This window comes from Vipera ursinii (assembly GCF_947247035.1).
Source record: "Vipera ursinii genome assembly, chromosome: 1".
NCBI classification, from domain to species: Eukaryota; Metazoa; Chordata; class Lepidosauria; order Squamata; family Viperidae; genus Vipera; species Vipera ursinii.
In genome coordinates this window covers 237,226,361-237,248,503 of record NC_139512.1, presented here as the reverse complement: position 1 = coordinate 237,248,503, position 22,143 = coordinate 237,226,361, and the positions used below count along the sequence as shown (strand labels likewise).

The 22,143-nt window shown below is 38.8% G+C and overlaps 1 protein-coding gene across 5 annotated transcripts in view; it reads right to left on the bottom strand.

Annotated features, from left to right (window-relative positions):
- Window positions 1-21,535, bottom strand: part of MYO6 (myosin VI) — a 112,958-nt gene extending 91,423 nt beyond the window's left edge. For all 5 annotated transcript variants that reach the window (XR_014494164.1, XR_014494165.1, XM_083376975.1 and 2 more), the window contains exon 1: window positions 21,480-21,535. The gene's annotated coding sequence lies outside the window, so the exon portion shown is untranslated. The remainder of the gene's footprint in view (window positions 1-21,479) is intronic.
- Between the last annotated feature and the right edge of the window lie 608 nt (window positions 21,536-22,143).

Here is a 22,143-nt window from a genome sequence, read left to right as displayed (position 1 = left end):
TAAGCTGTTACACTGGTTGATTGTCCTCATTGTCAGGAAATTTCTCCTTAGTTCCAGGTTGCTTCTCTCTTTGGTCAGTTTCCGACTGTTGTTTCTCATCCTTCCATCTGGTGCTTTGGTGAACAACCTGCCCCCCTCTGCCTTGTGGAAGCCCCTCAGATACTAGAACACTGCTATCATGTCTCCCCTATTTATTCTTTTCCTTAGACTAGCCAGACCCAAATCCTGTAGCTATTCTTCATATGTTTTAGTCTACAGGCCCCTGATCATCTTAGTTGCTCTTCGATTTTTTTTCCAAACTTTCAACATCTTTTTTGTGGTATGGTGACCAAAATTGGCTGCAGTATTCTAGCTGTGGTCTTACTGGGGTTTTATAAAGCTGTAATAGTACTTCTCGTGATCTTGCTTCTATGCCTCTGTTTATACAACCCAGGATTTTGTTAGCTTTTTTGGTTGCTGCTGCACACTGCCGGCTCATACTTCTACAGAACACAAGGCATCATTTTAAGCATGCATTGTGATTAGCTCTTCCGTTTTGTTTTCCAACGGAAGCTTTTGAATCATTCAGAAATCTTCATGTGCCCTAGGATCAGCTACTTGGAGCTAAATAGCCATTAAGAACCAAAAAACTACTACTTACATGAAACCTGGAAGTGAACTTCCTTTGACCTTGTTCTTTAAGAATGTGGTATCATTATCCTCCAGCAATGAATTGCACATATATACCAAAACTTTTGTGTCTGTTTGGTACTTTGTAACCTTCCATTGGATGAAATGGTGCATTGTAGAGAAACCATTTTTGAATCTTCTTAGCTCAAATGACATAGCTTACAGAATACATCTAAAATCTGGGAGCCATGACTCCCACGGAATTGAAATGTGGCAAAGCTGTGGCCACATCAGGACTACCGTTGTGCTTTCCAGCTGTACCTCCCAGAAACCCATTAGTTGTGTGGAAGAAAGGAAGATAGGAGGGGTGTGTCCTCACTGTCTTTCCCACCTCCCTTTGGACCCTGTGAGAATCAACGAGGGATGGATGAGCAGCCATTGGCTGCTTTGGAACCGAGGCCGAAATCTGAAATCTCTTAATGGCAGTGCCTGGTAAGGGAAGAATGAAGGAGCAACCTGGATGCCTGCAGATAAGACTGGCAGGTGATTGATAGATGAGCCCTCTTCCTCCCTGGAGGGAGGGCCTACTGGAGGGACAGTACAATGGGGAGCGAAGGTAGAATTTTCCTTGAGGTCTGCTGCACCTTTGGTTCCCCCTTGCCCTAGCAAAGCGGCAGATAGTTCCTTAGGTCAGCCAAGGAGAAAGAGGAGGCTTCACTGGGGCTCTTCCGATGGCTGTGTGGGGAGGGAAAATGGCACAAGACTACATTATATGTGGAAAGAATGGCCAAAAGGGTCACAAGTTGTCTAGTATTATTGTCTAACATTGTGTAGAAGCCCAGGCTGAATCTAAGGGAGGGGACATCAGCCTCGAGTCCCTTCGCGCCCACAAGAAAGCTAAGTCCAGCCCATCTTGAATTGCATTGACTCTTATTTACCGCCAACTGGCTTTGACCATTAGTAGTTCAGATTCTTATAGAGAGCTTTAGCATACAACAAACCTACATACTCATTTGAACTGCTCAGACTCCTGATTTCCTGCACACGACACATTGTGCCTATTATTAGGCAACACAGGAAAGAAAGTTCAAGCAGAAATATTTCTCTTGTTCTGCTAGATGCTCAACCCGCTTTAACAAAAAACTCTAACTTTCTTTCATCCAGAGGACAAACATTTCTACTTTTCAGGCTGATGAACTATTGAGGGAAAGGAAATTGTGCAAAAAATCTTTATTTCTAAAACTATCCACTCTGACAATCTTGTTTGTTTTCAAAGCATCTGGTGCAGTTTCATTGCTCATGTAGCAGCTCAGCGTTGTGATATTGTTGTTGTTTTCATACATCTGTCCAGCTGTAAATGTCAAAGGGGCCTCTCTGCCTTTTTCCTGCTTTGGACCAGACTACTCAACACTCTCTGAGAAGCTGCGTTTCACCCCATCTCATTGTGCAGCAAAGCTGTAAGAATCAAATCTGTTTCACCAACCTTTCAACTGCTCAGTGATTAAAGCCCTTATTTTATTGTTATTTTTAATAGTTTTATTTTTGTATGATATTTTTAAACTGTGTTAGTTGTCTTGAGTATGCACCATTATAGAAATGTGGGGTATAAGTTAAACAAATAAATAAATACTATAGACATGCAAGGGTTTACATTTTAATTCACTTCTAAACTAGGCAATTAATTAATGATCTTTCATACCATATACTATTCAATCACGCATTGTCGTCCAAGGTACTTGAACTTATTATTTATTTTTCATAAATAGCACGACTGAATGATACTGTGGCCACTGAAAAGCAAGATTCTGTTAATCTAAGATTTGCAATTCTAATAGCAAACATTTTTTTTAAATGTCATATAATTATTTCTCATAGCGTTGACACGTCTTTCTAAATGCTCGGGGGATTTGAGTCTTCTGAAGCAATTTCCTCCCCTCCCCATTTGTACTTAATTAAATGCAGTTTAAAAAAGTATTTTAAGCAAAGAAAACCCTAAAACTAATCACTCTCCTAAAATTGAGTATGTTTGCATATTTTAGGGAGGTACCGCACAAACAGACTTTTATAACGCCATGAGGATCCATTCCCTCTCAGAGCTTGGTACATATAATTTTGCAAATTGCTACCTTTGCCATTTTAACATCTGTAACATAGCATTAAAAAGGTTGTACTGCGTTACATTCAACAAGTTGCATTTGACTTTTGTCATCACAGGCTGGCAGGCATCTTTGGACTCAGCATATTTCTCAAGTTTCTCAAGAGAAAAAAATCTGGTTATTAGCTATGAAACATCAAGCCCTACAAATTCTGCTGTTATTTCAATTTAATGTGCATAAATCTCCCAGTTTTCTGCCAGCTAAGGCCTCAGTAAAGATATTATAAACTCTTGCCAGAATTCATTATGCAAATGCTGTATAAATACAATGGGTAGCCATTGCTAGGGAAGCACACCAAAATAACATTCTACAAAAGACAGATAGGTAGACAGGTTTGTGTTAAACACACACTGTTTTTGCCTTTGAGTTAACTGAAAACATGAGTGCTCTCTCTTTCTGTTTCATACACACCCAAGAGTAGCCATCATAGTTATGCAAATTCAAATCCAGTAGGTACAAATGACTGGTCAGGCAAAAGGAATTTAAAGTTTTTGGTTTTTTTTTAAAGTTCCCAATTAAAAACTTCACCCCTTTCATTAGTCTCTGACTAACTGAAGTGTTTCTTTCATCACATGCCCTTATGAAACAACTCTCATCAAATTCTGAATGTGCTCATCTTCAATGTGTCAAAAACTGAGACAAGAAAGATATTTATCCCCAAAATGCTGATTCCTCATGGCACAATGGGGGGGACAGAAAGGACTAGATTCTGAATGATGAATTGTGTCCTTGAGAGGTGTAAGACAAGCGATTTAAACTAGAAAAAAAGGTAAAGCATTAAAATAAAAAAATAGAAACAAATGCTTTTACCCCTTCAACAGTTGTTTGTTTTTTTACCTAGACAGTATTAAAAAATTAATGTTGCTCCGGTCCAATTGCTGAGTTTGCTTAACTGAGTAACTGAGAGTACATGTGTAAGTTTATTGATAAAATCTAATCTTAGAAGTCAGCACTGTGAGTTGAGAGATGTGTAGAATTAGAAAGAAACGCAAGAATTGTGTGTGTGCATGTTTTATTAACTGCTGCATGCATTTTTTGACCTTTGCCCACATCTAAAGAAAGCAGTTGGCTAATGTGTAGCCATCTGGATTGAAACAGACTTTTCTTTTAACCAACACATTAAGGAAAATGTCACTAAGCACTGTACACATCTCATAAAGAGCTACATCAATTTATCATCATGAACCAAAGTAGTATTCACAATCTAACAATAGTAGTAGTGCAGCATGAGGTAGATTACAATTCTGAAAAGCATGGTAGGTGTTTCCTCCCTAGTGTGACAATGGCCTTTAGAGAATTACTTACAGGAATAAAATTGCCTCATTTTGCAATCATGCAATTAAGATCTATGTTTATTAGATGACTGCATTTTTTTTCCATCTGCTTTCATTTAGGAAGAGTAAACTAGGATTTGTACATGCCACAACTAGCTTCCCTACTTGTTCAGTTAACAAAACAAGCACAAAATGCAAGCCTGTGTGGAAGAACTATCTTTAGGACTTGATGCTAACTTTAGTCTCTGATATTTGCCACGGTTATTTGTTCAAGAGATGGCTTCAGTCCCTAAATAAACTTTTCACCCATAGACAGTCTTGGAAAACATGTATACTTAAAGACACCACAAGGGGGTATGGTGTCGATAAACCAAAAAAAGGGAGATAATATAAATGTAGATTTCTTTTAGGTATTACGAATAGTCTTTTTTAACTGGTATGAGCGAGGACAGGAAAGCATATTGTATGTACAACCTCAAAAATATTGAAAGAAATAATGGAACAAACTGAATTAAACAACCTTCAGCAGCAATAATGTGACTGAAGCCATTTCAGCTACTTCTGCAGCTTATTCCACGTCACACAAGTATTCCTCACAAAGTATATGAAAACAATTACCAGATGGATGTCAAAAGTTCCCAATACCTAACTGAACAAAGCTTAGTTGAGCCGGTTAGCTAGCCATTACTAAGATCACCATGGACTAATTCTCCTATGGACTAATTCTCTTGTACACACTGGCTTTTGAGATTCATTATGAAACAATGAAAATCACTTTCTAACCTTGAGCATCTTCCAAATTCAGTTTTAAAGGAGAAACTGAATTCAGACATTATAATATGAGCAGAGAAGGGATTAAAAAAGTACCATCTCTTAACACAGCAATAAGTGAAACCTAACGTTGTTTTTTTATCTGTTTCACTTCAGGGGGGATGTCCACGCTGCTAACATCGGATGTTCTTGCTCTGACAAAAGATGGAAATTTAGCCATCTTTTCTCTTTCGCTTTTAGAGTTAGATGATGCTGGGAAGGGGGATGTGGATGAGAGTCCAGTAAGTCATAACAACAACTCAGCCGTGGGAATCAAGGTTATTGCGCCCAGAGCTGATACAGATTTGGCGGGCTGGAGACCTGCGGAGAAAGCCTGCGCTCCAAGTTAATTGGGGAATGTGATTTATGACTATTAATTGGAGGAGGGAATGGTGCTTTGCTACTTTGTGCGGGGTGGTGGTGGTGGTGGATTCAGTTTTTGGCTTTAACTATGTAGTGCCTATACTTTGTTTCTCTAATAAGTTTTTTTTAAGGTAAACAATGCCTTGAAGTTCTTTTAAAGAGTTTCATCTGTCGGAACCATGACAGGGCAATCAGCAGCAGATAACTACATTTGTAGATTTATTCCTTTAATTGACAATTAATGATTAGGAAAGATTGTTTATTAAAAATATACATTAAAATATCATCATCATGGCAATATACTTTTAAAATCAGCAAGATGTACAATTGTTTATAATTCTTCTATTGTCTTTTCTATCTGAACGTCTTCATTTCATGGCATGGGTCCGGAATACCTCGGGGACCACCTGCTGCCGGCGTCAACTCCCCTCCGCCCCGTGCGTTCCCACAGAGAGGGCCTCCTCAGGGTGCCTCCAGTCAGAGAATGTCGGCTGGTGGCCCCCAGGGGGAGGGCCTTCTCTGTGGGCGCTCCGGCTTTGTGGAACCAGCTGCCGGTTGAGCTCCGGATGGCACCGGATCTCCGCTCCTTCCATCGCGGGTTAAAGACCCATTTATTTGAACAAGCTGGCCTGGCCTGATGGGGAATCACTTAGGGTTTTAATATTTATATATATTTTTATTGTTTTTATTGTGGGCAATAGTTTAATTCTTTTTTAATTTTTGTATTTTTGTAGTTTTAAGATATGCCCTGTTCACCGCCCTGAGTCCTTCGGGAGAAGGGCGGTATAAAAATTTAATAAATAATAATAATAATAATAATTTTTACACTTTGCAGAGGAAAAAGCCATAAATCCAAAGTCTTTCTTCAAAAGATGGTTAAATCAAGTGCTGTCATCTACTGAAGCATCTCTGTAATTTATATGTAAACCACCTTAAAAGAGTTAAACTTGTTTTAAACTGGCCTTTTCTATGGTCACAATTCCCTGACCACATCTACCAATCTTTTCCTTCAAAACATCTGAAAACAATTTCATTTTATTTTAGATACATAGTCAACAAATTCTCAGCTTCTTCATCCTTTGAGAATTATTTATGTAATTGTTTCAGGTGACAAATGAGAAGTCACAATGAAGGCAAAACTACAAATTATGTACTGTGATAAACAGAATTAACCTATGTCGATAGTAAGGCTTTCTTGGACAATTAAACACCGAAACAAGTCTGCTAACATGAGGTAGGTATTCTGAGGAAATGTTGTTTACATCACAGAAGTAATTCTCGAGTTTCCGCCCACACTTCATTGTGATTCATAACATAACAACTAAATGTCCACACCCTCTCTTGGAATATATAAGCATAGGTAAAAAGGTAATTATTTTACACTCATGAATTTATCAGAGCAATAATTTGCAGTTAGCATTTGTCTGACACTTTCCAACAAAGGACAAACTTTCCTGGTGTGCGGTTCATCAATCACAATCCTCTGCTATATATAGCCATCAAGCCATCAATATTCCAAGATATATGAGGCTACTAATTCTAAAATAAGCCAATACTTCAAGGGCTATGAGCTGATGCAGTATTTTTCATGTGCCAAGAGAACAAGATTATATATTAGAAAACTGTTATGGAAAACTTCCTCAAGGTAAAATGTTAAAAAGTAATTGTGTTGCATTCACCTTGGTTCTCAAATTTTGAGGTTCATTCTAAGAAGAGGAAAGCCTATAGGATATTTTAATCATCTCTTTCTTAAATGAGTGTTTATGACTCTACATTATGCTAGTCTTATGTGGCATTAAAAGATGTTGCAAAACTATAATTAACATGTTCAGGCTGTGTCCTACTTATTTGTAAATAACCTGGTTAGATACTGTTAAATTAATCAGCAAATCATATTATATATTTTGCTTGGAATTAACATGTATGTCTTCCTCTACCAGGAAGATTTTAACATGTAGTATGCCTTCCTGTATCATTGGAATTAGGAATAAAAAGACTAAAGCACAAATCTGAGGATTAGATTAAAGCCTGTTCTTCTTCATTAATTTTACTATTCTTTGTACTGCTTCATAGAACAGCTTTATACCGAAAACTAATTTGCTTCCTTTTAAGTGAAGCTGGATAGACGAGCAAAGAGAAAATAAAATATTAAACATACAAATCTACCACTTCTAATCATTCACTTTCTTCTGGTTGAAAATGATGAGATTATAAACCAGTACATATGAAAGTCAACGGGCTGGGGAAAGACCAAGTAATGGTTTATATCCAACTTCTCCAGCCTGGATGTCCTCCAGATGCTGAACTTCTACGTCAAGCATTCTGAAGCCAATAAATTGTTGCTGAGAATTCTGGAACCTACAGTTCTTACATCTGGATAGGGCCCACATTATGGAAGACTTCCTCCTGATGTACAGTAACAAAACCAAAGTGACTATTTTGTTAATTAAATAGTCAATTTAAAAAATCTATTTAAAATTTAGCTACCTGGCTCTCTGTTAAATTAAGTCACCTGCAACATCAAGACATAGTTTAGCAACACAGTAGGCAACTGCAAATACCAAAAAGCTCCCGTGATTTTACTGCTCAGTTTTTCTGGAACAATTGCCAAAGATTAGTGTAAAACTCTTGAACTAATTTTTTTAAGAAATATGTATTTTTGAAAAGGACACCCTCTACCTTTTAGATATACAAGAAAAGAAAAATCTCAGCCCTAGCTAAACAGTAGTTCTGCCTACTTTACTCCATGATTTCAATCCTTCCTGTCCTGTTAAATTTTTTCCCCAAACTCTTAATTCTGCCCCATCCATCTGCTCCCCTATTCAACATTATGTAAATGTGTTGTGTGCTTACAACACTTCTTCTTCCATTATGCATAACACAATCAAGTACTCCCCTGCTAAAACAAATATAGTCTGCTGTATGCAAACTGGCACGCTAGTATCCCAATTGCACAAACATATGGCACTGTATCTGGATAATATATTAAGCAGCTATTCCCAGTCTGGAAATAAAAATATATGGAAAAACATTATCTACATAACAACACCAGCTTTTGCCAAAATAGCCACTTAGATGACATCACTCATTTTCCTTGTGTGTACAAGGAAATCTGTTAACTTCACAATTCCAGCCTTTCTCTGTCTCATAAAGGAAGATTCTATAAAAAGAACATAATTACATGTCTGTAAGATTTGGATTATTCTCCAGAATAACATAGGTCTTTTTTTCTTTTTAAATTATCGTAATTTCATTGTTATACCGGTAGGAATCCAATGCTTTTCTTTGTGAGATCCAGGAAACATAAGAGGCTTTTAAACTATACTTACTCAGAGATGGACGTTTGTCTTTATGATTTACCTAAATCCACTTCTTTGGGGCACAAATATGAATGTAAATATAAATAAAGTATTAAGTGTAAATAAATCAGTATAAATAAAACAAATTACACTGATCAAGATTCAGAAGGAACCCAGAATTATTTCACTGTTCATTTCTGCTTGAAAAGTTACTTTCTGCTGGTATTTAGGGGAAAAGCCAGGGCAATAACAGAAATGTTCCACCAGATTTTTTGTATTATTCATGGCCAACTCTCATTCCCAGCCTGACAATGAGGAATCTAAATTGCCATGCTAACAGATCACCATTAACTAGAAGGCGAGCATTCTCAAATCACATTTGCTTCCCATATGTGTTGGATTAGTATAACCATGGTATGAATAACAGTATCATGTTATTGATTTTTATGCTTAAGATGCCTTTCACTAGAAGAAGTGCCAAAATGGGCCACAATAAAACAAACTACGGTAACAAAACCCTCAAAGGCACCCTCAAATAGGACCACCACAATATACAATATAACAGGAAAAGTTCAATCAAAAGCCTTGGCTAAGCAGCAGTCTGTTAATTCACCTGAAGAATTAACCACATTCAGCACAAACCATAATTAGATAGGGAAGAATTCTATATATTCAATATAAATAAAAAGAACTGAAGTAATTTGTGGCTATTTTGCATAGAAATTACCTTCTCTGTATATTCCCAGAATGAGTTTGCTCAGAGAATCCTTGTCACACTTATTCAACAATCCAGAGCCCAATGCTCCATATATCTGCTTCCAAATGAAATAAAATCCAAGTAAATGAAGTTGGCCATTAAAAAGCCCGTTTTTTTTTTAAAAAATACACCAGTTTCTTTTCTGTGTTGGCATTTACAAAAGATACGTACAAGACCCCTTTTCTTTTACTGGTCAGTCTACTGCTGCTGTATTAGAAACCGTCTTTGAAATTCCCAAATTTTAAGAGTTTGCAAGGGGATATGCAAAACCTGTTAGAAAAGCAAAATCCACTGCCCCTGGCTTTTGTTTTCATTTTTTACAAAAATATAAAACAATAAGTTTTTTAAAGATTGGACACTAGGGGGAACTAGAGAAAACTAAAGATTACAATTAGAGCAGGTAAACCTGCCTTAAAATTGCAGAATGAAGCAAAACATTCTAACACTGGACATATTTTTTCACAATTTTTTATTTTTTATTTAAAACATTTAAATACAAACTCCAAAAAAAAAATACAAAACAAAAAACAACTAAGCAAGATACACAAAAAAGAGTGCATAAAATAAATTAAACAGACATATACATAAATTCTCCCCCGGTTGAATACTATTAAAATACTATTAAAATACTATTAAAACTGCTAAGCTTATAAGCCGCCCTGAGTCTTCGGAGAAGGGCGGGATATAAACGGAATTAAAATAAATAAATAAATAAAATATACTTTAAAGATAACAATTCCTTCCTCCTTGTGAAACAGGCACACGATTTATAAATTTCTAGAACAATATTTACCCAACCCAGTCAGCCTGACATCTATGTACTATATGGAAACCTAGTTAACAGGTAAAACCAACAACTAAAACTTCAAAACCGTTAACTGTCTGTTTACTGTATTTCCCATCCCAAAAGGAAACACATTGTACATATTGAAGGATATTTTTGAACAATGCAGTCAGAAGTTAATTTGAATGGTGTCAATAGAAAAGTCTGCCTCGATAGAGAGAGCGTGTCTAAACGATGTTAATAGGAGAGAAGAAAAAGAAAAGAAAAAATGACACGGAAAAAGATGTAACACTGAAGATACAAAACAAACCGGCTGATGTCTTAATAATTAAAAGGGATACACAATAAATAAATCAAAAGAAATACTTGGATAATTTTCCTATACTGGATTTATAAAAAGAATTCTGAGGGAATCTTGTGGGAAGGGTCAAAGAAAAAAATGAAAAAACATCAAGTTGTACAACATCGTGCGTAGATGTTTGGGAGGTGAAGAACTGCACAGCATTTTATTTATCAACTATGACACAAAATGTATGGATCCTCCAGCAATAATCTTCCTAGGACGGTCTCCTAAAAGGACCGAGGCATTACTTTTATCCAATCCAATGCACAGCAGTAAACTCTTTTGGGTATAAATTATATTAACTATTCCTGACCTATCATACTGTAGATCTATTGGACTTCAGTTATCATCCTTTGCCACTTTGGCAAGAGCCATGCTGGCTAAAGTTTTAAAGCAGGATTTAACTAATTATGCTCTTGAATCCCTTCTCTATACATTCTTCTCGCAATAACTGCAGTGATTTATCCAAAGTCACCAAATTATTAACCACCTGACTGCGTACGAAATTGCATGAGTAAAGACATCTGAGAATGAATCAACAGCGCTGACATTAGGGCTAGTAATTATTGCAGCAAAGCATGGTGTCCTTTTCTTCTCTTTGTTATTGCTCATTCCCATGGAAACATACCCCACAATGTACATGTACCACTCATGTCCCAGGCTGATAGAAAGAAACAAAATTTTGAGAGTCAGAATGCGGTTGAAATGAAAACGAAGAACTAGGATGCTATTATAGACCCAGAACAGCAGCCTTGGAGCAACTGGGAGAACAGTCGCTCCCCAATGCAGAGGCCACCTCAAGGAGCCATTCCAGTCCAGTTGGTTGGCTTCTGCCATAAGGAGGAATGAGCAGCAGTTAGAATGAGCAGGGAGCACGGACTGGGGAAGGAGAGAACAGTGCATGGATCAATAGGAGCACCATCAGGAGGCCACAACAGCTGAGGCCATTCTTCACCTCCATGCATACTAGTTTGCACTGGGTTGCCCTACTGATATCTCAAACCAGGCATAAGGAACAGAACAGAACAGGAGTTGGAAGGGACCTTGGAGATCTTCTAGTCCAACCCCGTGCTCAAGCAGGAGACCCTATACCATTCCAGGCAAGTGGCTGTGCAGTCTCTTCTTAAAAGCCTCCAGTGATGGAGAAGCCACAACTTCTGAAGGCAAGCCATTCCACTGATTAATTGTTCTCATTGTTAGGAAATTTCTCCTTAGTTCTAGGTTGCTAAGGGAGAGAAAACATTTCCAGGGCAGAGCAGCAAAAGCTGTTCTTGGGCTTAACTGGCCACAGAGTAACCCTGGGATGCAAACAGACCTTTAAGGACCAACATGGTGCAAATGGTGAGCGAGCTGCATTCAGGAATGGGCAAAGGGACCGTACGAGGCCGGCCTCCTTAGCACCTTGAAGATGCATTACTTTATTTTTAGACTCTGCCTCTGCATTAAAGCACACGTGTACAAAACAATTCACAAAAATATTAATGCACGCTACTCAGTAATTCTACCCAGTACAAGCAGGGCAGTTTCAGTGTGCCTGTTTTCCTTAATAATCCATTGCCTGTCATAAATAGTACGTAAAAAGAGCTATTTTGGCCCAAATGTATTGCTGAAATTTTACTCTAGTAAAAAACCCACTTACATGCCATTCCTAGTGGCATTTCATGTTGAAAATGCAATAAATAAATCCGTGTCAAATTCAATACACCATGAGAACTCAAAAGTTTTAACATTTTTATTTGCCCATTAGTTTCCTCTCTACTCCTATTAGTCAGCTTTCATTAAAAATTTACCAGGCCAAGGTATCACTTTTCTATCTTTGAGGCCCCGAAGAAGGAACCTGGATTAGCGTGTACTATAATGGATGTTGAAGTTAAAGAGCTGGACTAGGACTGTAGGAGATTCCCTGGGTGCCTTCCTGTCAGTCATTTTGTCCGTCAGCCCATTCTACCTTGCAGAGGGAAACTGGAAAAGCTGTTCTCCATCATCCGCCTGGGGCTCCTGAAGAAAAAGGCAAAATGTAATTCTAGCAACAAATAAAAGTGGGAAAAGAAAATGAATAACCAGATAAGCTAAGAAACAGCTACTAGCAGAAATTATCAAGCATCACAGTCAGTAGACTGTCAACTGCTGAAATTGGCCTTAAATTTGTACCATAACCACTATCAGACCCCATTAAGAGAGCCATATAACCTGACTTATTACCCTTGGAAAGACAGTTTGGGCTGGTAGCTAGAGACGGGGAGATCATGAGGTTCTCCCGCCTTAGGCACAAAGCCAGCTGGATAATTTTGGACCAATCGCTTTTTCTCAGCTCTAGAAAGTAGGCAAGGGCAAACTACTTCTGAAAAAAGAAAAAAAAACTTTCCAAGAAAACTTCAGGGACTTTTCCAGGTAGCTTCCAAGAATTGGACACTATTGAATAGAAGAAGAAAAAAAAGAATATACCGTACTTGGCAGACTAAGCCAAAGATTTGCTAAGTCAGTAAATAAGATGGCAACGCATTGTCACGCATACAAAAAAAGAAAAATGCTGTAAAATGCAGCACATTTACAGGGCTACTCTCCACGAAAAAAATTTTCAAAACATTTCCTCCAGACACATTGAGAATTGCAGTTTCCAGAATTGTCAGTCAACCTGGCCCCACACTAGTCACTAGGCAGGAAAAGCTTGATTTACATTCAAACCATGCTGTTTTACTATGGAGAAATTAGGATTGTGTTTTTGTCTTTGATCCCTGGCCTAAATTTGTTACTGAATATCTTCCTTGTCTACTGAATATGAAACTTTACACCAAAATAAGGGCATGGCACAGAGCAACACAACTGCCCCAAAGGGAAGGCCAAAACAATCTTCTTTACCGACTGTTTCAGGTGAAAAGTACAAGCAATGCCAACTTTCAAATATTCAGACCAAAATCAAACGCCCATTTACCAATGTTAAGTCCCTTTATTCGTGGTTCTAGAATGAATTCTTATTAAGAGCTGGGAGATAATACAGTAAATTAAGATTGGCTACTGGAGAAACCAACACACCATCAAAAATTGCTACAGCCTAAATTTGCACAGCACACCAAGCCACCACGATGTTTACAAGCCAGAATGGCTCAAAACATGTAACTGTCAGGATTAAAGAATCCTTATTACAGCGCAGCCAATGAATGAACATTACAGTGAATGAACTCTTAACACACATCACTTTCAGTTTCACTGCTCTAACTCTGAAATGGGGAAAAATTCCTATATATACCATAATACAGGCTAAAGAATTTTAAGAAATGAGAACTGTGACTGATGTTGCTATCACTTAACAACCAGGTACACATTTACTACTCATTCCTTTCCACTTACACCAAACAGGAAGCTTGTTGCAGACAGTGCAAAAAAATGATGACCAAATCCCAGGGTTATGATGTTCATGCAAAGCACCTAAATAAACAATATGCTTCCAAGCTGCTCAAAAGAGTGCATAGTTTGCAGCTATGCCTGTTTCAATAAAGTTTTTGTTAACTCGAAGCTCTTAAAAAGGGAAGTATGTAAACCCTTCTTAAATGAGACAAGTCAATTTTTTAACAAAACTTTCCTTCTTCTCTCTCTCTCTGTCTCTCTCTCTCTCTCTCTCCGTGTATGTCTCTGTGTGTGTACATATAGATAGATATAGATATAGATATATAGATATAGATATATTTCTAAAGACGAAAATAAAGTGGTTAAAGTTGACAAGAACATTTTTCTAAAACCATTTTTGCCTCTACGGTGTCTTTGTGTATTCCTACAGAATATGAATATATTCTAACTCTTACAATCATTTATTCAATGTTTAAGTTTGAAATTTCAATATAAATTCTATTTTGTTATCCTTTTCTCCCACGTCTAAGAAACTTAGTCATGCAAAGTAAGATCATGCAAACTGCCAAATTTAAAGAAAGTATATAAACTGCAGACAAAATCTGGCATCTCTTATTGCAGAATTTGAACTTATTATAAGATAGAGAGAACTTGGCCAAGAACTACAAGAAAGAACTACATCATAGTGAGGATTTCCATCCGCCAGCAGAACAAACGATCTATCTACTGTTTTAATATATATACAAATTATTCTTTGAAAACTTAATTCTTAGTCCTTTTCATCTTTTTCCAGTACAATCCCAATTTGAAGCTACATTACATTCTATTTTCTTCAACCTTTCCTTTTTATATGGCTGGTGGTTTTTTTATGAAAACATCTAATCCAATGAATTTTTCAGAACGTTTAATAATGAAACAAGCATGAAACTGCAGGTTGTTGTGCAGCAGAGTGCGCTTGTTTTTCATTATCTCTAAGCAACCCAGGTTAGTTTCTATGCAGGCAAACTTGAAAAAAGGGTTCAATAAAAACATAATATAACTATTTTAAAAATGAGCCCTGAACTCTATAGAAAAAAAATGAGCAAAGTCTTAACGTATGTTAAGCATGGCATACCTCTGGGCCATCTCTACAAGCCATTTAGAAGCTATTTTGCTCAAAGGTTTATACCAGACATATCAAACACAAGGCCCGGGGGCCAGATCCAGCCCGCAAAGTGGTTTCATGCAGCCTGCAAAGCCATCCTGGAAACAGTGAGGGAACGGCCCCCACTGCCTTGGCCCTGGCCCAGAGACCCTCCTTCTGCCAGAGACCCTCAGATCTGTCCCACTCCTGCCCAGGCCCCCATAGGCACCCTTGATGTGAACCATGTAGAGCTGGCCACGCCCACCCAGTAGGCCATACGCACTCTAGCCACGCCCACCCAGTAGGCCACGCCCACCCGGCCCCCTGAGGGCAACCGCAATGCTGATGCCGGCCCTCAATGAAATTGAGTTTGACACCCCTGGTTTATACTGAGGAAAACACAAGCTTGCCTGACTTAAAAAGCTAAGCCAATTCCAAGGTTGAAACAAAGCTGCCTCCTTTTTACACATACGTCAGCACATTTTTATCAGTCCCTTCATTCAACAGAAACAGAACGTATATCCCTGTCCCTCTGCCCATAACTTTATTTCCAGCTTGCAAAGATACCTTTGATAGCCACGTGACCTTGTCTGAAAGACATCTGCCAAATATGTCCTATCTTTAAAAACAAATGAAAAAAAAAGATAAAAGGTTGGGGCAAGAGAGTGTGGCTCTTAATTAAACTATTTCCCTTTCTAAAGAAGCTGTTCTTTACATCCCGGTTTTCAAATAATGCCTAAGGTGAAGTCCAAGTGGAGTTTTCCATCGTTAGGACAGCATCTACCAATAGCAAAGGGAGAGTTATCACATACAACAGAATAGCTTCTATCAGCAAAAAAAAAGGGGGGTGGTGGGGGTGGATGGCAGTGATCCAACAGGGAGATATTAAACCATCCACTATAGATTCATCATTTTAATCAGTTCTGTAGAGAGAGAAAAACAATACTACAGATTGACCTGAATTATACATTGAGCCATGATGTGGCAACTATGACTGTTAGCCAAAATAGATGCCTTCATGCCTAACCAGAAGCCCTTTAATTAAAGGGAGAGGGGAGCAGTAGAAGTTCAGGTAGATCCCATCCTGCCCGTCTGATGAAGAATGGAAACTTCTATAGCCAACATTAGGATGATGTTATCCAGTCATGTCCGACTCTTGGCGATTCTATGGACCAGCTCTGTCCACATCTTCAGATCTTGCACTATTTCCTTGAGTTTTTTCTGTGCTCTTGTTGGTGTCAAGTTTAACGGAGTCCAGTCATCGTCTTCTTTGGTGGCCAGGTTTCCTTTTACCGCTAATTCTTCCAGACATGATTGCTTTCTCCAGTGAATTCCCCTGCATGACATGGCCAAAATAAGTGAGATGCAGTTTTGTGATTTTGCCTTCCCGTGACATGTCTGATGTGATGCTGGTCATCTTTGCTGTCCAAGGAATACACGAGAGCCTTCTCCACCACCACCACAAATAAAAACTAACATTATAACCACACAGAATCCAGTGAGCATAACAGGCACTTTTGTGTCATCACTTTGATAATGGTTGATAAGGATTATCAGATACTGCTCTGATCATCTTGCAGCCAATGCCTCCTCTTACACATTGTTCAAAACGAACTCTCAAGGAGGGAAAGGCAATCCTCGATTAACAACTGCCCTGGTTTAGCAACCAAAATTAAGACAGCACCAAAAAAGTAACTTTACAATCAGCTCACAATTTACAAGCAACACATAGAACTGTTGCAGTATCCCCACAGTCACGTGATTAAGATTCGGGCACTTCACAACCATCACACCATTCCACAGTCACATCACCACCATTTCCATGCCTCATAACTAGCTTCTGACAAGCAGAGTCAGTGGAGAAGCTGGCAGAAAATAAAAAGTCATGATCACATAGTGTCATGCTTAATGACTATGGCAGAAGTGGAGTTGTAAATCCGTTGTGGTCATGTGATGTCTTGTTTAACAACCGTATCGCTTAGCAACATAGTTGCTGGTCCCAATTGTGGTTGTTGAGCAAAAGCTTCTCTTAGTGATTTTGATTCTGCTTGGTTCTCAAACTTCAGATTAGGGTTATGGAGGTACATAGATATGCCCTTCTGTCTTTACAGATTGGAATAGTTTCTGCTTACATCCTAAGTTTTTTGCTGCTTTTTCCCCACCTTATTTGTTAGCAGCAAGACTCTCCAATGCGTATCTCTCTGCGTTAAGCACAATTTACATGGTGACACTTCTGTTAAGCCACTTAATTTAACCATAACTTGCTAACTAAGGCACATTTGAAAAAGATCAGAAATGCCAAGTCATAAACCACTGTTAAGAAGCTACAACGGCTGGGATTACACAATCCTACAAACCAAAACTAATCCAACTTTCTCTCCAAGCTGGCTGAGGAATTCTGGGAGTTGAAGTCCACAAGTCATAAAAGGGCCAGGTTTGAAGACCCCTGGCTTAGAACATATAAAATCTTTATATTCTTGTTGGGTGCATTTTATGATAAGTACAAGGAAGGATGGATACAAATTACTGCCTTCCTGAAGTTCAGTGAAACTTTACAGCCCATATGCACAGAACAAAGTTTCCTCCAAGGTGTAGACAAAAAGAGAAACTTAAATAACTTTCCTGAGAAAGTTACCGGTAGTTAACAGTTCAGTTTTTAGCAAAACGTGTTTCAGAATTATTTATTTGCTGTGGAAATCAAACAAGGTCACTAATACTTTTCAACTGTGTTGTTTTTGAACTTTTATACTGGTACTGGTTTGGCCTCTTGGATAGGTATTCAGCAACTTAAGAGAGTTTTGTGGTTTTTCATATAACAAACTAAAATATAGAACGCAATAGGCTAACAACTAAGCCATTTCACAGCGTCTGTTGTGAAAGGATTCATACATCAAGAATATTAAATCAGCAACTCTTTGTCTTAAAACACTAAAATACATGCCTTAAAATAGGTTTACAATATTCTTCCCTAATCTCAACCTAGAGAGAAATTAGCAACTGAAACCATTTATCATCCCTTCCATTGTTTCCACTGGTTAACTTCCCAATAAAGACACACCCCTTTTTTTCAAAATCCATTTTAGGAATTGTGATCAAAATAATGGTGCAATTCTGCAAAACGGGAGGGGGGGAGGAGAGAGAGATCCACCAGATGTTCAAATAGCCATCAAGAATTTATAACAGTATTCTGCTGTTGGCAGATCTTTTGTTCCAGAAAGTAGATTGGAGAGCAAAGTATCACTTTTCAAAGGGCTGTTAATGTGTTATACTTGCAGCACAAGAAGACTTCATTCAGATGTCAACCTTTGTACTCTCCTGAATTTCAGATCAGGTTCACGGATCATTTTACAACTTAATGGTTTCATGAGCTGTGTGAGAAATTATCTCACTTTTCAGAAATGGCCTTGTTTTTTTCCTGGTGTATGAATTGCAAATTTAGACATGAGCTGCTGAAGCTGTGGTTTAAAAACTGAACAATATTTCATCTTCTAAACCTATTAATGCAACATTTTGGTGGTGCTTGTTTATTTCTTCTGTCCAAAAGAGAAAAGCAATTCCCAGTCATTTTACCGCTGGGACCTGCTTGCTGGGACCTGTATCTCTAGGGAGAATTCTGCATGCAAGTTTTTTACAGTAACAGGTGTGCTTTTTGCACACACCACTCCCGCCCTGCATTCAGAGCCTTTTGGGATTCTTGTGCATACATATAGAATACAAGACTTTTACTCTAAACACCTAAAACAGCAAGAGAAAGTTATTTGGAATTTCTATAAATATAAAAAGCAGCCTTTCCCAATCGGATGCCTTCCATATAAGTTGGAAGGCATATGGAAGTTCCAGAATTTCCAAATACTACATTCAAAGTTGAATGGAATATAAATTTAATATATTATCATCCAACACAGTTGGACAATATCACACTGGAGAGAAAGCTACCCCAGGATGTCACATGGAAGATAGGGAAAAGGTGGATAACAGATGTTCAAAAAAGCAGTCCTGTTACTTTGGAGAGATACAGAAGTGGTTTCATACCTCTTTAGCTCCAAGACAACATTTCACGCTTATATTTTATTTACTGGTATAATTTTTAAATTACCTAATTCAAAACTAAATAAGATGGGTATAAGAAATTTGTTTGGGGGGGGGGGTCAGGGAATTTAGAGACATCAACATCAACAGAGTTATCTGGCCACAGAAAACACAAGAACTTTACTGATATGTTAAGAAGCTCCATTTCTATATGCCAATCAAAACTGCACAAACAAAAATACCATCAATTTTGGAAATCAGAATTATATAAACTGGACTAAACTGTTAATATCAACAACTGCAAATAATTACCTGGTTAATTTTATTGTAAATACTACAGTTACAAATTTAAGATAATTATCAGCTATTTTTTTCATTAATCCAATTCAAAATTATCTTTGCAGTTTAAAGTACACTTACAGAATTTCCTGCTGTAGTTGGTTCTCACCTTGTCAACTGTGTGCTATACAACAAATTACAATTGTCCTGTAAAGACCTCATATTTCAGCCTTTCCCAAACTAGTACCTTCAAAATACACTGGCTTATCGATCAACAGCTATGCAGGCAGGGTGTGGTTAACACATGACATTAAAATTTAATTGTATTAAATTATTATTAATTGTATTGCTTCAACAATAAGTCATAACTGACTGGATTCATACAGAATCATACACGATGCTAAAGCCAAGTTTATGTCTTGATATATCAACACCAAATTGGAGTCAGAGTAGCCCATTTTGTTTTGAAGCATTCTCCCATGCATCAAATCTCCTCTCCACTCCACTCATGAAGACCTTCAAAGGAGAAAGTTCTTGATATGATATTCAGTATATTACAAATTACTCCTTTGATGGGGAGTAATTAATTAAATCCCTCAGGTCATCAAAATATCTGGTCAAGCTATTTTATCTCCTATACACAAAAGAGAACAGACACAGAAGTATGCAAATGTATGTATGCATGCATGGGATATTTTCACCTTAACAGATCAAACTTAGAGATGAATGTGCTCAAGTGAGCCTGGTATTCAGATGAACAATTTCCTAAACAACAACATGCATTCTATTTGCATTTGGATTCCACCCTTCTTCCTGTGACAGAGCTGACAAAGTCATCTCTTCTGATGTTCACAAAACACCAGGCAAGCTGTAACTCCCCATCCCAACAGTGAAAGCTGCTCTGTGTGGAGCCATGTCATCCCTAAACTGCCAAGTTTATTCTGTCAATCACATCTTAGAACATAGTCTACAAGGAAACGTGACACTTGCCTTTTAATTCCAGCAGATGAGACAATATTAAGCAAAGTGGGGGAAAAGCACCATTCATTCAATGCAAGCACATCTATTTCTAAATATCTTGAGAAAGTTGGTGCTCTACTGGCACAAGATAAGAAAGTCTATCTTTTCCCTGGCTGCAATAAATCCCAAAGCATTTCCTCTTCCTTTTTCTTTGTCTGCTCTGGTCAAGGCTCAGGATTTTTCTTCTAACACCAGCAACCCAGGTTACACACTAATCATCACATTCTGAATTTGTTCTCAAGTGGTATGTTGGTTTATGGAATAAATAGGTGAGTTGCTATCCCTATGAAGAAATAACCTTTGAATAACTTTGGCTCCTCACCCTGAAACTGTTTTTAATATTTTGCAAGAGTTTAAACTTAAGAAGGACCTAATCCTGGACACAGCCATATGACAAAACTTTTTTTAAAAAAACTCTCCACCTCAATTACAAATACCAGTTAGTTGGGAGGATTAGATTCTTCTTCTGTCTTAAATGTCTCCCTTACCTTATTACTCCAAGGAAGCAACTGAGGGAAAAATTGAAATTATTTTTCAAAACAGAACTTCAACTTTTTCTCTGGGTTAAAAAAAAAAAGTTTTACAGCCTCTCCCAGCCCAATTATATAGATAGATAGATAGATAGATAGATAGATAGATAGATAGATAGATAGATAGATAGATAGATAGATAGATAGATAGATACACATATATGCTGGCTACAGATGCTTTTGAAGGTGAATGCCCCTTCCCAGCGGATCTTTTGAATCATGAATCAGAATAGAATTGGAAGGGACCTTGAAGGTCTTCTAGTCCAACCCCCTGCTCAAGCAGGAGAGCTTGTATCTTTTCAGACAAGCGGTTGCCCAGTCTCTTCAGGATAAGTAGAGACTTCAGCCTCTTCTTATTCTGAAGAGTGCCGCGACTAAAAGCGAACTAAAAGAAACTTTTCCGAAGCTTTTTTGGGGAAGACCTCCTGAAACTCTTCGGGGCATCCCCACCTCCACCTGTCGAAACCTCAAACCAGAATTCCCGGGGAAATATCGAGGGAGGGAGGGAGAGGAAAAGAAGCATCCAGGAAGAAGATCCGAAGAAACTCCAGAAAAGAACCAAGCAGCAAAGAGACCGGGCGAAACGCGTCGGCCGGGAAAGAGGCGGGCAAAAAAAAAAAAGTCGGGATGTCAAAGAGGGCAGCGGGAGGAAAGACAAGCCGCGCCGGCCGGCCGACCAAGCCGGGAGAAGGGAGAGGAGGGGCCGAGAGTTCCGGCTGCGGCTCCAGCTCGGCTCGCCGCCTGCCCCAAAAGTTTACCTGCCGCGACCGTCGCTCCGTCCTTCAGCTGATGCCGCCTCAACTCCAGCGCTGCGCGGCTCGGAGGTTTCTCTTAGCTCCGCCCTCGCCGTCTTCAGAGCAGAGGCCGGCTTGCATTGGGCGGAGTCTCCTCTGACCTCACGGAAGACAGGGAGGGAGGGGGGAAGGGGAAAAGCCCCGAGGGAGAGGGAAGCACCGAGAGAAGCCGCGGCTGGTTTTAGTCCTGCTCAGGATTTCTGGGCATGCGCAGTCAAAGGAGTGAAGTTTAGCACTCCACGCGCCCCCCCTCCCGCCGTTTCCCGCCCCCCCTTAAATCTGGTGGTTGGACCGCTGATGGAAACTGCGCGCGCAGTGCAGAACTCTGGATAAATAAATGCAAACGCTGGAAAAAGAAGGTGGGGGGGGGAAAGCATGCGATGGTTGCCGGGCAGAGCATGCGCAGTCGCTTGGTACCGTCGGCCTTGCTCCCAGGATAAGAAAAAAGGAGCGTTTGCAAGGTTTTAGGGCAGGGGTCTTCAAACTTGGCCCTTTTGTGACTTGTGGACTTCAACTCCCAGAATTCTTTAGCCATGCACATTGGCTGAGGAATTCTGGGAGTTGACGTCCACAAGTCATAAAAGGGCCAAGTTTGAAGACCCCCTGGTTGAAATCCCTCTCCCGCTCC